The following is a 14,534-nucleotide window of genomic DNA, read 5'->3' on the forward strand; positions in this document are numbered from 1 at the left end:
AGCAGACAATACTAGACCTGGTATTGTGCAATGAGATAGGATTAATTAATGACTTCACAGTGAAGGCGCCCCTAGGTAGCAGCAATCATAATATGATTGAATTTTACATTCAGTTTGAGGGAGAGAAGAGTGGGTCCAAGACTAGTATTTTAAACTTAAACAAGGGCAATTATGAGGGCATGAAAGCAGAGCTAGCTAAAGTGAACAGGCAAATTAGGTTAAGGGATAGGTCAATAGAGTTGCAGTGGCAGACATTTAAGGGGATATTTCAGAATACACAGAATATATACATTCCAACGAGAAAGAAAAATTCCACCATCCGTGGTTAACTAAGAAAGTTAAAGATAGTATCAGACTTAAAGAAAAAGTATATAATTGTGCAAAGATTTGCTGGCAGGTCCTATAGAAAGTGAGTCTGGGGAATTAATAATGTAAAATAAGGAGATGGCAGTTGAATTGAACAGGTATTTTGCATCGGTCTTCACTATAGAGGATTCAAGTAACATCCCAGAAATAGCTGTAAATCAGGAAATGGAAGGGAGGGAGGAACTCAAGAAAATTACAATCACCAGGGAAGTGGTACTGAGCAAATTGTTGGAGCTGTGGGCTGACAAGTGCCCGGGGCCTGATGGACTTCATCCTAGGGTCTTAAAAGAAGTGGCTAGTGAGATAGTTGATGCGTTGGTTTTAATTTGCCAAAATTCCCTAGATTCAGGGAAGGGTCCATTAGATTGGAAAATAGCGAATGTAACTCCTTTATTCAAAAAGGGAGGGAGACAGAAAGCAGGAAACTTCAGGCCAGTTAGCTTAACATCTGTCATGGGGAAGATGTTAGAAGCTATTATTAAAGATGTTATAGCAGGGCACTTGGAAAAGTTCAAGGTAATCAGGCAGAGTCAACATGGTTTTGTGAAAGGGAAATCATGTTTAACCAATTTATTGGCGTTCTTTGAGGAAGTAACATATGCTGTGGATAAAGGGGAACTGGTGGATGTACTGTACTTAGATTTCCAGAAGGCATTTGATGAAGTGCCACATCAAAGGTTATTGCGGAAAATAAAAGCTCATGGTTTAGGGAGTCACATATTGGCATGGCTAGAAGATTGGCTAGCTAATAGGAAACAGAGAGTAGGCATAAATGGGTCATTTTCTGGTTGGCAAGATGTAACGAGTGGTGTGCCACAGGGATCAGTGCTGGGACCTCAACTTTTTACAATTTATACAAATGACTTGGATGAAGGGACCGAAGGCATGGTTGCTAAATTTGCTGATGACACAAAGATAGGTAGGAAAGTAAATTGTGAAGAGGACATAAGGAGGCTACAAAGGGATATAGATAAGTTAAGTGAGTGGGCAAAGATCTGTCAAATGGAGTATAATGTGGGAAAATGTGAAGTCCATTTTGGCAGGAAGAATAAAAAAGAAGCATATTATCTAAATGGTGAGAGATCGCAGAGCTCCGAGATGCAGAGGGATCTGGGTGTCCTAATGCATGAATCGCAAAAGGTTAGTATTCAGGTACAACAAGTAATCAGGAAAGCTAATAGAATGTTATTGTTTATTGCGAGGGAAACTGAATACAAAAGTAGGGAGGTTATGCTTCAGTTCTACAGGGCATTGGTGAGACCACATCTGGAGTACTGTGTACAGTATTGGTCTCCTTATTTAAGGAAGGATGTAAATGCGTTGGAAGCAGTTCAGAGAAGGTTTACTAGACTAATACCTGGAATGGGCGGGTTGTCTTATGAGGAAAGGTTGGACAGGCTAGGCTTGTATCCGCTGGAGTTTAGAAGAGTAAGAGGTGACTTGATTGAAACATATAAGATCCTGAGGGGTCTGGACAGGGTGGATGTGGAGAGGATGTTTCCTCTTGTGGGAGAATCTAGAACTAGGGATCACTTTAAAAATAAGGCATCGCCCATTTAAGACCGAGATGAGGAGAAATTTTTTCTCAGACGGTTGTGAGTATTTCGAACTCTTTTCCTCAGAGGGCGGTGGAAGCAGAGTCTTTGAATATTTTTAAGGCAGAGGTAGATAGATTCTTGATAAGCAAGGGGGTGAAAGGTTATCGGGGATAGGCAGGAATGTGGAGTAATCAGATCAGCCATGATCTTATTGAATGGCGGAGCAGGCTCGAGGAGTCGAATGGCCTACTCCTGCTCCTAATTCGTATGTTCGTATGTAACCTGTGCAGCAGCTGGGGCCTGAAAATCAGCTTCACTGCCCCTGTGCTGGGAAAGGGGGACATGAGGCAACATTCTCCCTCTTACCCCTTTCTAAACTCCTTTTGCAGGGTTTTAGAAGTGGAGCATTTACAGACAGGAAGCTCAGACCAAACATCACTTCAAGATCAGACAGAGTCACTCGATTCATCAGGACCTGATTCAATCGCTCCCCCAATCTGCTGGCACACCAGCGAGTTCGCACTGATGAGAGACCTTTTAAATGGTCTGAGTGTGGGAGGTCCCAGGACCTGAAGAGACACCAGCTGGAGAGAGCAGGAGAGATTATGTTCACCTGCTCAGTGTGTGGGAAGGGATTCAGTCGGTCCTCTAATCTGCTGGCACACCAGCGAGTTCACACTGAGGAGAGGCTGGTGAAACATTCCAACTGTGGGAAAAGCTTTAAAAGGTCCCAGGAGCTGAAGGGACACCAGCTGGAGAGAGCAGGAAAGAGGCCATTCACCTGCTGCGTGTGTGGGAAGGGATTCACTCAGTCATCCGACCTGTTGAGACACCAGCAAGTTCACACCGGGGAGAGGCAGTTCACCTGCTCCGTGTGTGGGAAAGGATTCACTCGGTCATTCCATCTGTTGCGACACCAGCAAGTTCACACTGATGAGAGACCATTTAAGTGTTCTGACTGTGGGAAGAGCTTTAAAAGCTCTGGGGATCTGAAAGAACACCAGCGAGTTCACACTGGGGAGAGGCCATTCACCTGCTCCGTGTGTGGCAAGGGATTCAATCGGACATCCAATCTGTTGAGCCACCAGCAACTTCACACTGATGAGAGACCATTTAAGTGTTCTGACTGTGGGACGAGCTTTAAAAGCAATGGGAATCTGAAAGAACACCAGCGAGTTCACACTGGGGAGAGGCCGTTCACCTGCTCCGTGTGTGGGAAGAGATTCACTTGGTCAACGAATCTGTTCAGACACCAGCAAGTTCACACTGATGAGAGACCATTTAAGTGTTCTGATTGTGGGAAGAGCTTTAAAAGCTCTCGGGATTTGACGGGACACCAGCTTGTTCACACTGGGGAGAGGCTGTTCACCTGCTCAGTGTGTGGGCAGGGATTCGCTCTGTCCTCGAGACTGCTGGCACACCAACAAGTTCACACCGGGGAGAGGCCGTTCACCTGCTCCGTGTGTGGGAAGGGATTCACTTCGTCATCCAACCTGCTGAGTCACCAGCAAGTTCACACTGATGAGAGACCATTTAAGTGTTCTGACTGTGGGAAGAGCTTTAAAAGCTCTCGGGATCTGAAAGAACACCAGCGAGTTCACACTGGGGAGCGGCTGTTCACCTGCTCAGTGTGTGGGCAGGGATTCGCTCTGTCCTCGAGACTGCTGGCACACCAACAAGTTCACACTGGGGAGAGGCCGTTCACCTGCTCCGTGTGTGGGAAGGGATTCACTTCGTCATCCAACCTGCTGAGACACCAGCAAGTTCACACTGATGAGAGACCATTTAAGTGTTCTGACTGTGGGAAGAGCTTTAAAAGCAATGGGGATCTGAAAGAACACCAGCGAGTTCACACTGGGGAAAGGCCGTTCACCTGCTCCGTGTGTGGGAAGGGATTCAATCGGTCAACCCTTCTGTTGAGACACCAGCGCGTTCACACTGATGAGACTATTTAAATGTTCTGACTGTGGGAAGAGCTTTAAACGCTCTGGACATTTGACGGCACATCAGCTTGTTCACACTGGGGAGCGGCTGTTCACCTGCTCCGTGTGTGGGAAGGTATTCACTTGGTCATCCAACCTGCTGAGACACCAGCAAGTTCACACCGGGGAGAGGCCTTTCACCTGCTCTGTGTGTGGGAAGGGATTCACTCAGTCATCCCACCTGCTGACACACCAGCGAGTTCACACTGTTCTGTAGCTGGGGCGACATGAACATGGAATGGATGAATGTTTCAGAAATTCTTGTACTGCTGTTTAATCTTTAAGACTGTTGTGCTGATGATTCCCTTTGTTTGACTGTTCATGGTGTTACATAGAATGTACAGCACAGAAACAGGCCATTCGGCCCAACTGGTCCATGCCAGTGTTTATGCCCCACACCCACCCTACTTCAATTAACCCGATCAACACATCCTCCCATTCCTTTCTCCCTTGTGTGGCTTTCTCATAAATCCATCTATGCTGTTCACCTCAACCACTCCCTGTGGTAGCGAGTTCCCCATTCTCACCACTCTCTGGGTAAAGAAATTTCTCCTGAATTCCCTACTTGATCTATCAGAGACTATTTTATATTGATGGCCCCTTTAAATATGATGAGATTCTGTTAAACTGACCAGTATATTGTACTTTGTCTTTTTCTGATGAATGAAACATTACTGAGCCCGTGTTATGGGATGAAGTGCCAGACAAGTGAAGGCACAACGTCTGGGTGTGAATCTAATAATAACCTCACGGACCGTGTAGGTGTGATAACCAGACGGGCTTGTGGTTATAGTCTGGTCACAGATGGACTAAATTCCCTGAATTAGCAGGAGTTCAGGAGGCGGTCAACAGACGGGTCCAAACAATCCCATTTCCTGAGCGGTAACCAAGCTTGTGTATAAGAACAGGCCACTTAAGCTGTTGTCAGTTGGAACAGACTCGAGAAGATCGCGCGTGAATCCACTGTACTTCTATTCTCCAGATTGAGGGAATTATCACCTGATCTGTGTTATGCAGCGCTCTTAATAAAGCCTGGAGAGACAATGTGTGTTCTTGTGAGCTTGATTATCTGGTGTCCGAAACCCTGGGACTCCCGATCATTAGAGTCAACCTCAGTGTGTGGAAAGGGATTCCCTGGTGTATCCCACCCGCTGACACACCAGAGTGTCCACATTGTGACTGCGGTGGGTCGATTCCACTGTTTCCGATGCCTTTAATCACATCCAGGACTGAACCATTGAGGCAACTGGGGCTTGTTAATGTTAAGAGCCCCCAATAACTGGGCTGGATTTAAAGATTATTCCCTGTTCTCTCAGTACCCGTGTGCAGAGAGAAGCTGATGTTATAGAATCATAGAACACAGTGGGATGCCTTTTGGCCCATCGTGCTACTGCTGGCTTTCTGAAAGAGCGATGCAATTAGTCCCACTGCCCAGCAAATTTCTGCCTTTAGTATATATCCAATTCCCTTTTGACAGTTACTATTGAATCTGCTTCCACCTCCCATTCAGGCAGTGCATTCCAGATCATCACAATTCGCTGTGTAAAGAAAAAAGTCTCCTCATTTCCTCTCTAGATTCTTTTGCCAATGATCTGAAATCTGTGTCCTCTCGTTACCGACCCTCCTGCCAGTGACAACAGCTTCACCTTGTTTGCTCAATCAAAACCCCTCATAATTTTGAGCACCTCGATCAGAGCTCCACTTAACCGTCTCTGCTCCAAGTTATATTGCCATTGTTTTGTGAACTTTTGCTCTGATCGAGGTGCTGGATGTCCGTGCCTGGGGAATGGGACATTCTATCCTTGTGAGCACCGAGTGTCAGCATCCAGCAATCTCTGGTCAGGGACTGTCTTTTTAAACTGCCTCACCTGAGCTTTTTGTCTCCCTGATTTCATTATTAAACATTTCAGAGTTTTTGCAGAGTGACCAAGGCTGAACAGATAAATGTGAGGTATTACATTTTGGTAGGAAGAATGGGGAGGTCACTTATCACTTGGAGGGTGCGAGTCTAGGTGGAGTAGAGGAGCAAAGGGATCTCGGAGTACAAATACACAAATTACTAAAAGTTGCGACACAGGTTAGCAAGGCCATAAAAAAGCAAACCAAGCACGAGGTTTGATTTCTAGAGGTATAGAATTGAAAAGTAGTGAAGTTATGCTAAACCTGTATTGAACCTTGGTTAGACCACACTTAGAGTACTGCGTACAGTTCTGGTCGCCATATTATAAAAAGGATATAGAGGCACTGGAGAGGGTGCAGAGAAGATTTACAAGGATGATACCAGAAATGCGAGGGTATACATATCAGGAAAGGATGAACAGGCAGGGTCTCTTTTCTCTTGAAAAAAGAAGGCTGAGGGGTGACCTAATAGAGGGCTTTAAAATTATGAAAAATGCTGATCGATTGGATCCAGAGAGAATTCGCTGCTCACGATGTGGTCTCCTCTACATTGGGGAGACCAAACGCAGATTGGGTGACCACTTTGCGGAACACCTCCATTCAGTCCATAAGGGTGACCCCGAGCTTCCGGTCGCCTGTCATTTTAATTCACTGCCCCATTCCCACTCAGACCTCACCGTCCTCGGGCTCTTGCATTGTTCCACGGAAACCCAGCGTAAGCTCGAGGAACAGCAGCTCATCTTCCGATCAGGCACTTTACAGCCTTCCGGACTCAATATCGAGTTCAACAATTTCAGATCATAACCTCGGCCCCTATTACATTTTTATATATTTTTTATCCACCCCTTTGTTTTGGCCCTTCCCCCTTTTTCTCTCTCCCACATGGCAGCTGTCTCTCATTCTGCCCGAACATTTCACACTTCACACTGCATCCATTGAATAAACATCTCGAGCTGTCTTTTGTCTCTTTACTAGTCCTATCTTCACTTCTCTTTTGTTCTTTCATCCCCATTTCCCAGCCCCCAAACTGGCCTTTTAATCTGTTTCATTTCCTGTGTTTCCTCTCAGTCCTGACGAAGGGTTTCGACCTGAAACGTTGACTCGATTTCTCTCTGCACAGATGTTGCCTGGCCTGCTGAGTTTTTCCAGCATTTTCTGTTGCTCAGCACACACCCTGGGCCCCTGTCAATCATCCTCCCCCGCGCGTGCGCGCTGGGCCCCTGAGCTCCAGGCTGCTGCGCAGGGCTTTCTATGTGATGTCAGTGTTGGTGAAGAGCCGCAATCAGTGAGGGACAGTGAGTTTTCCCCCAGATCCGATTGAGATCAGAGGAGGGGAGAGAATAAAGGGGAATCCAAATCTGAGCGTCCGCAGATCTGGGCCCCGAGCGGAGCTTCTTCAATTTGACGGAGCGCACCCGTAAGACAAAGGTCCTCTACCAACCTGCCCCCGCTGCGCAGTGCTGCCCCCCGATTATCAAAATCCACGACAAGGCCTTGGACAACGTGGACCACTTTCCATACCTCGGGCGCCTACTGTCAACAAGGGCAGACATCGACGACAAAGTCCAACACCGCCTTCAGTGTGCCAGTGCAGCCTTCGGTTGCCTGAGGAAGAGAGTGTTTGAAGACCAGGACCTCAAACCCGGCACCAAGCTCATGGTCTACAGAGCAGTACTAATACCCGCCCTCCTGTGTGCCTCAGAGACATGGACCATGTACAGCAGGCACCACAAAGCAAAAAATAAACCCTTTTCAATTTAATTTAAAATAAGACAATACTTTAGAAAATATGATTAAATATAAAATAAATAGTCACAACCTCCGCCTTTTTACTTCAAACGTACCCCTCCTCCAGCATTCATCTGTGTGAAAGGCTTAGAGGGTGTGGAATTCTTAAAGTGCATCCAGGAGAGCTTTTTGAGCCAGCATGTAGAAAGTCCTACAAGAGAGGGGGCGGTACTGGACCTAATTCTAGGGAATGTAACCGGGCAAGTGGTGGAAGTGTTAGTAGGAGAGCATTTTGGTGACAGTGACCATCATTCGGTGAGATTTAAGGTAGTCATGGAAAAGGACAAAGATGGACCAGAAATAAAGGTTCTAAATTGGGGGAAGGCCAATTTTAATATGATAAGGCAGGATCTGGCCAAAGTGGACAGGGATCAGCTACTTGTAGGAAAATCCACATCGGAGCAATGGGAGTCTTTCAGAAAGGAAAGAGAGTACAAACCCAACATGTTCATTAAATATATTCAAGGAGTTGGATATATTTCTTAAGGCTAAAGGGATTAAGGGATATGGGGAGAGGGCAGGGACAGGGTACTGAATTTGGATGATCAGCCATGATCTCATTGAATGGCGGAGCAGGCTCGAAGGGCTGAATGGCCTACTCCTGCTCCTATCTTCTATGTTTCACTCGGTTGATTCCGGAGATGAGGGGGTTGGCTTATGAGGAAAGGTTGAGTAGGTTGGGCCTCTACTCATTGGAATTCAGAAGAATGAGAGGCGATCTTATCGAAACATTTAAGATTATGAGGGGGCTTGATCGGGTGGATGCGGGGAGGATGTTTCCACTGATGGGTGAGACTAGAACTAGGGGGCATGATCGTAGAATAAGGGGCTGCCCTTTCAAAACTGAGATGAGGAGAAACTTCTTCACTCAGAGGGTAGGAAATCTATGGAATTTGCTACCTCAGAGAGCTGTGGAAGCTGCGACATTAAATAAATTTAAAATGGAGATAGACATTTTCCTAACTGATAAGGGAATTAGGGGTTATGGGGAGCAGGTAGGGAAGTGGACGTGAGTCTAGGCTCAGATCAGCCATGATCCTATTGAATGGCGGAGCAGGCCCGAGGGGCCGTATGGCCTACTTCTGCTCCTACTTCTTATGTTCTTATGTTCATGTTGCCGTAAAGGTCAAGGGTGGGACCAACAAACCCAGGGAACCCTGGATGTCAAGGGATATACGAGAATGGATTAGGAAAAAAAGGGTGGCTTTTGGCAGATACAAAGGGCTAAAAACGGTGGAAGCCCTAGAGGAGTATAGAAAGTGCAGGGGGGGGTACTTTAAAAAGAAATTAGGAGAGCAAAGAGGGGGCATGAAATAACACTGGTGGGCAAAATAAAGGAAAACCCCAAGGTGTTTTATAAGTATATTAAGGGCAAGAGGATAACCAGGGAAAGAACAGAGCCCATTAGGGACCAAAGTGGCAATCTGTGTGTAGAGCCAGAAGATATAGGTGGGGTTTCAAATGAATATTTTGCATCTGTGTTCACTATGGAGAACGACAATGTGGGCATAGAAATCAGGCAGGGGGATTGTGATACACTTGAACAAATTATTATCGAGAGGGAGGAGGTACTAGCAGTTTTAGCAGGCTTAAAAGTGGATAAATCCCCAGGCCCAGACGAGATGTATCCCAGGCTGCTGTGTGAGGCAAGGGAGGAGATTGCAGGGGCTCTGACACAAATTTTCAGAACCTCTCTGGCCACAGGGGAGGTGCCGGAGGAGTAGAGGACAGCCAACGTAGTACCATTATTCAACAAGGGTAGTAGGGATAAACCAGGGAATTACAGGCCAGTGAGCCTAACATCAGTGGTAGGGAAATTATTGGAAAAAATTCTGAGGGACAGAATTAGTCTCCGCTTAGAGAGGCAAGGATTAATCAAGGATAGTCAGCATGGCTTTGTCAGGGAGAGATCATGTCTAACCAATTTGATTGAATTTTTCGAGGGGGTGACTAGGTGTGTGGATGAGGGTAGTGCAGTTGATGTAGTCTACATGGACTTCAGTAAAGCTTTTGACAAAGTCCCACATGGGAGATTGGTCAAGAAGGTAAGAACCCATGGGATCCAGGGCAATTTTTTTTTTTATTCATTGAAGGGATGTGGGCGTCGCTGGCTGGCTAGGCCTGCATTTCGTGCCCATCCCTAATTGCCCTTGAGAAGATGGTGGTGAGCCGCCGCCTTGAACCGCTGCAGTCCATATGGTGTAGGTACACCCACAATGCTGTTAGGAAGGGAGTTCCAGGATTTTGGCCCAGCAACAGTGAAGGAACGGCGATACAGGTCCAAGTCAGGATGGTGTGTGGCTTGGAGGGGAACTTGTAGGTGGTGATGTTCCCATGCGTCTGCTGCCCTTGTCCTTCTAAGTGGTAGATGTCGCGGGTTTGGAAGGTGCTGTTGAAGGAGCTTTGGCGAGTTGCTGCAGTGCATCTTGTAGATGGTACACACTGCAGCCACAGTGTGCCGGTGGTGGAGGGAGTGAATGTTGAAGGTGGTGGATGGAGTGCCAATCAAGCGGGCTGCTTTATCCTGAATGGTGTCGAGCTTCTTGAGTGTTGTTGGAGCTGCACTCATCCAGGCAAGTGGAGAGTATTCCATCACACTCCTGACTTGTGCCTTGTAGATGGTGGAAAGGCTTTGGGGAGTCAGGAGGTGAGACACTCGCCGCAGAACTCCCAGCCTCTGGCCTGCTCTTGTAGCCACAGTATTTATATGGCTGGTCCAGTTCAGTTTCTGATCAATGGTAACCCCCAGGCTGTTGATAGTGGGGGATTCAGCGATGGTAATGCCATTGAATGTCAAGGGGAGATGGTTAGAGTCTCGCTTGTTGGAGGTGGTCATTGCCTGGCACTTGTGTGGTGCGAATGTTACTTGCCACTTGTCAGCCCAAGTCTGAATGTTGTCCAGGTCTTGCTGCATATGGACACGGACTGCGTCAGTATCTGACGAGTCTCGAATGGTGCTGAACAGTGTGCAATCATCAGCGAACATCCCCACTTCTGACCTTATGATGGAGGGAAGGTCATTGATGAAACAGCTGAAGATGGTTGGGCCTAGGACACTGCCCTGAGGAACTCCTGCAGTGATGTCATGTGATTGAGATGAATGACCTCCAACAACCACAGCCAACTTCCTTTGTGCTAGGTATGATTCCAACCAATGGAGAGTTTTCCCCTTGATTCCCATTGACTTCAGTTTTGCTAGGGCTCCTTGATGCCACACTCAATCAAATGCTGCCTTGATGTCAAGGGCAGTCACTCTCACCTCACCTCTTGAGTTCAGCTCTATTGTCCATGTTTGGACCAAGGGTGTAATGAGATCAGGAGCTGAGTGGCCCTGGCGGAACCCAAACTGGGCGTCAGTTAGCAGGTTATTGCTGAGTAAGTGCTGCTTGATAGCACTGTCGACGACACCTTCCATCACTTTGCTGATGATTGAGAGTAGACTGATGGGACGGTAATTGGCCGGGTCGGATTTGTCCTGCTTTTTGTAGACAGGACATACTTGGGCAATTTTCCACATTGCCGGGTAGATGCCAGTGTTGTAGCTGTACTGGAACATTGGATCCAAAATTGGCTTAGTGGCAGGAGGTAGAGGGCGATGGTCAAAGGTTGTTTTTGTGACTGGAAGCCTGTGTCCAGTGGTGTACCGCAGGGATCGCTGCTGGGTCCTTTGCTGTTTGTAGTGTACATTAATGATTTAGATATGAATGTAGGAGGTATGATCAGTAAGTTTGCAGATGACACGAAAATTGGTGGTGTGGTAAATAGCGAGGAGGGAAGCCTCAGGCTACAGGACGATATAGACGGGTTGGTTAGATGGGCAGAACAGTGGCAAATGGAATTTAACCCTGAAAAGTGTGAGGTGATGCATTTTGGGAAGACTAACAGGGCAAGGGAATACATAATGAATGGTTGGACCCTAGGAAGGACAGAGGATCAGAGGGACCTTGGTGTGCATGTACATAGATCCCTGAAGGCAGCAGGACAGGCCGATAAGGTGGTTAAAAAGGCATATGGGATACTTGGTTTCAATAGCCAAGGCATAGAATATAAGGGTAGGGAGGTTATGATGGAGCTGTACAAAACGCTGGTAAGGCCACAGTTGGAGTACTGTGTGCAGTTCTGGTCGCCACACTATAGGAAGGATGTGATTGCATTGGAGAGGGTGCAGAGGAGATTCACCAGGATGTTACCTGGGCTGGAGCGCTTCAGCTATGAAGAGAGACTGGACAGGCTGGGGTTGTTTTCCTTGGAGCAGAGAAGGCTGAGGGGGGACCTGATTGAGGTGTACAAAATTATGAAGGGCATAGTGAGGGTAGATAGAAAGCAACTTTTCCCCTTAGTAGAGGGGTCAATAACCAGGTGGCATAGTTTCAAAGTAAGGGGCAGGAGGTTTAGAGGGGATTTGAGGAAAAACTTTTTCACCCACAGGGTGGTTGGAATCTGGAACTCACTGCCTGAAAGGGTGGTAGAGGCAGGAACCCTCACAACATTCAAGAAGCATTTAGATGAGCACTTGAAATGCCATAGCATACAAGGATACGGACCCAGTGCTGGAAAATGGCATTAGAATAGAGAAGGCTTGATGGCCGGCGCGGACGCGATGGGCCGAAGGGCCTCTTTCTGTGCTGTATAACTCTATGACTCTAACTCTGAGCCGAAGTTCCTCGAGCTGCAGACACTTCTGGTCACCACACTTTAGGAAGGATGCGAAGGCCCTTGAGAGGGTGCAGAGGAGATTTACCAGAATGGGCCCAGGGATGGGGGATCTTAGCTACAAGGACAGGTTGGAGAAGCTGCATTTGTTTTCATTAGAGCAAAGGAGGTTGCGGGGTGATTTGATAGAGGTGTACAAGATTATGATGGGTTTGGATAGGCTAGACGGGGAGAGTCTGTTCCCACTAGTTGATGGTACAAGGACTAGGGGACACAGATTTAAGGTTTTGGGCAAGAGATACAGGGGGAATGTGAGGAAAACTTTTTTACGCAGCGAGTGGTGAGGACCTGGAACTCGCTGCCAACAGAAGTGGTGGAAGCGGAGACACTCAATGTTTTCAAGGGGAGACATAGAAACATAGAAGATAGGAGCAGGAGTCGGCCATTCAGCCCGAGTCTGCTCCGCCATTCAATGAGATCATGGCTGATCATCCAAACTCAGTACCCTGTCCCTGCCTTCTCCCCATATTCCTTGATCCCTTTAGCCTTAAGAAATATATCTAACTCCTTCTTGAATATATTTAATGAATTGGCCTCTACTGCCTTCTGTTGTAGAGAATTCCACAGGTTCACCACTCTCTGGGTGAAGAAATTCCTCCTCATCTCTGTCCTAAATGGCTTACTCCTAATCCTTAGACTGTGACCCCTGGTTCTGGACTCCCCGACCATCGGGAACATCCTTCCTGTATCTAGCCTGTCTAGTACTGTTAGAATTTTATAAGTTTCAATGAGATCCCCCCTCATTCTTCTAAACTCCAGTGAGTACAAGCCCAATCATCACAATCTCTCCTCATACGTCATTCCTGCCATCCCAGGTATCAGCCTGGTGAATCTTCGCTGAACTCCCTCCATGGCAAAAACATCCTTCCTCAGATAAGGTGACCAAAACTGCACACAATACTCAAGGTGTGGTCTCACCAAGGCCCTGTACAACTGCAGCAAGACATCCTTGTTCCTGTACTCGAACCCTCTTGCTATGAAGGCCAACATACCATTTGCCTTCTTAACCGTCTGCTGCACCTGCCTGGTTACCTTCAGCGACTGGTGCACAAGGACACCCAGGTCTCGTTGCACTTCCCCTTCTCCCAATCTATTGCCATTCAGATAATAATCTGCCTTCCTGTTTTTGACAGCAAAGTGGCTAACCTCGCATTTATCCACATTATATTGCATCTGCCATTCTTCTGCCCAATCACCCAACCTGTCCAAATCATACTGGAGTTTCTTGGCATCCTCCTCACAGCACACACGCCCACCCAGCTTTGTGTCATCTGCAAACTTGGAGATATTACATCTAGTTCCCTCGTCTAGATCATTAACATATATTGTGAATAGCTGGGGTCCTAGGACCGATCCCTGCGGTACCCCACTAGTCACTGCCTGTCACTCGGAAAAAGACCCGTTTATTCCAACTCTTGGCTTTCTGTCTGCCAACCAGTTCTCTATCCAAGTCAATACCTTGCCCCCAATCCCATGTGCCTTAACTTTACACGCTAATCTCTTATGCGGGACCTTATCGAAAGCCCTCTGAAACTCCAAATACACCACATCCACTGGTTCGTCCTCATCTATTTTACCAGTTACATCCTCAAAAAATTCCAGTAGATTAGTCAAGCACAATTTACCTTTTGTAAATCCATGTTGACTTTGTCCGATCCTGTCATTGTTTTCCAAGTGCTCTACTATTACATCTTTTATAATGGACTCTAGCATGTTCCCCACTACCGATGTCAGGCTTACTGGTCTGTAATTCCCCATTTTCTCCCCACCACCTTTTTTGAATAGTGGGGTAACATTAGCTACCCTCCAATCCATGGGTACTGTTCCAGAGTCTATCGAATTTTGGAAGATGACCAGCAATGCATATACTATTTCTAGGGCCACTTCCTTAAGTACCCTAGGATGTAGATTATCAGGCCCTGGGGATTGATCGGCCTTCAATCCCATCAATTTCCCTAACACCATTTCCCTACAAATACTGATTTCATTCAGTTCCTCCCTCTCATTCGACTCTATGTTCCCCGACATCTCTGGGAGGTTATTTGTGTCTTCCTTTGTGAAGACAGAACCAAAGTATGTATTTAATTGGTGTCCCATTTCTTTGTTCCCCATTATAAATTCCCCTGATTCTGACTGCAAGGGACCTACACTTGACTTCACCAATCTTTCTCTCTTCACATATCTATAAAAGCTTTTACAGTCAGTTTTTATGTTCCCTGAAAGCTTACTCTCAATTTCTATTTTCCCC

General features: G+C 46.8%; 1 protein-coding gene and 1 pseudogene across 1 annotated transcript in view; both read left to right on the forward strand.

The window, feature by feature from the left end:
• The window catches only part of LOC147118294 (proteasome activator complex subunit 1-like), a 1,298,587-nt gene that overhangs the window by 260,934 nt on the left and 1,023,119 nt on the right, over positions 1 to 14,534 (forward strand). The gene's annotated exons all lie outside the window — the stretch shown is intronic.
• LOC147118300 (uncharacterized) lies at positions 2,300 to 4,918 on the forward strand (annotated as a pseudogene).

Source organism: Somniosus microcephalus, chromosome 4 (genome assembly GCF_052327205.1).
Source record: "Somniosus microcephalus isolate GS21.2 chromosome 4, FLI_Smic_1.0, whole genome shotgun sequence".
Taxonomy (NCBI): domain Eukaryota; kingdom Metazoa; phylum Chordata; class Chondrichthyes; order Squaliformes; family Somniosidae; genus Somniosus; species Somniosus microcephalus.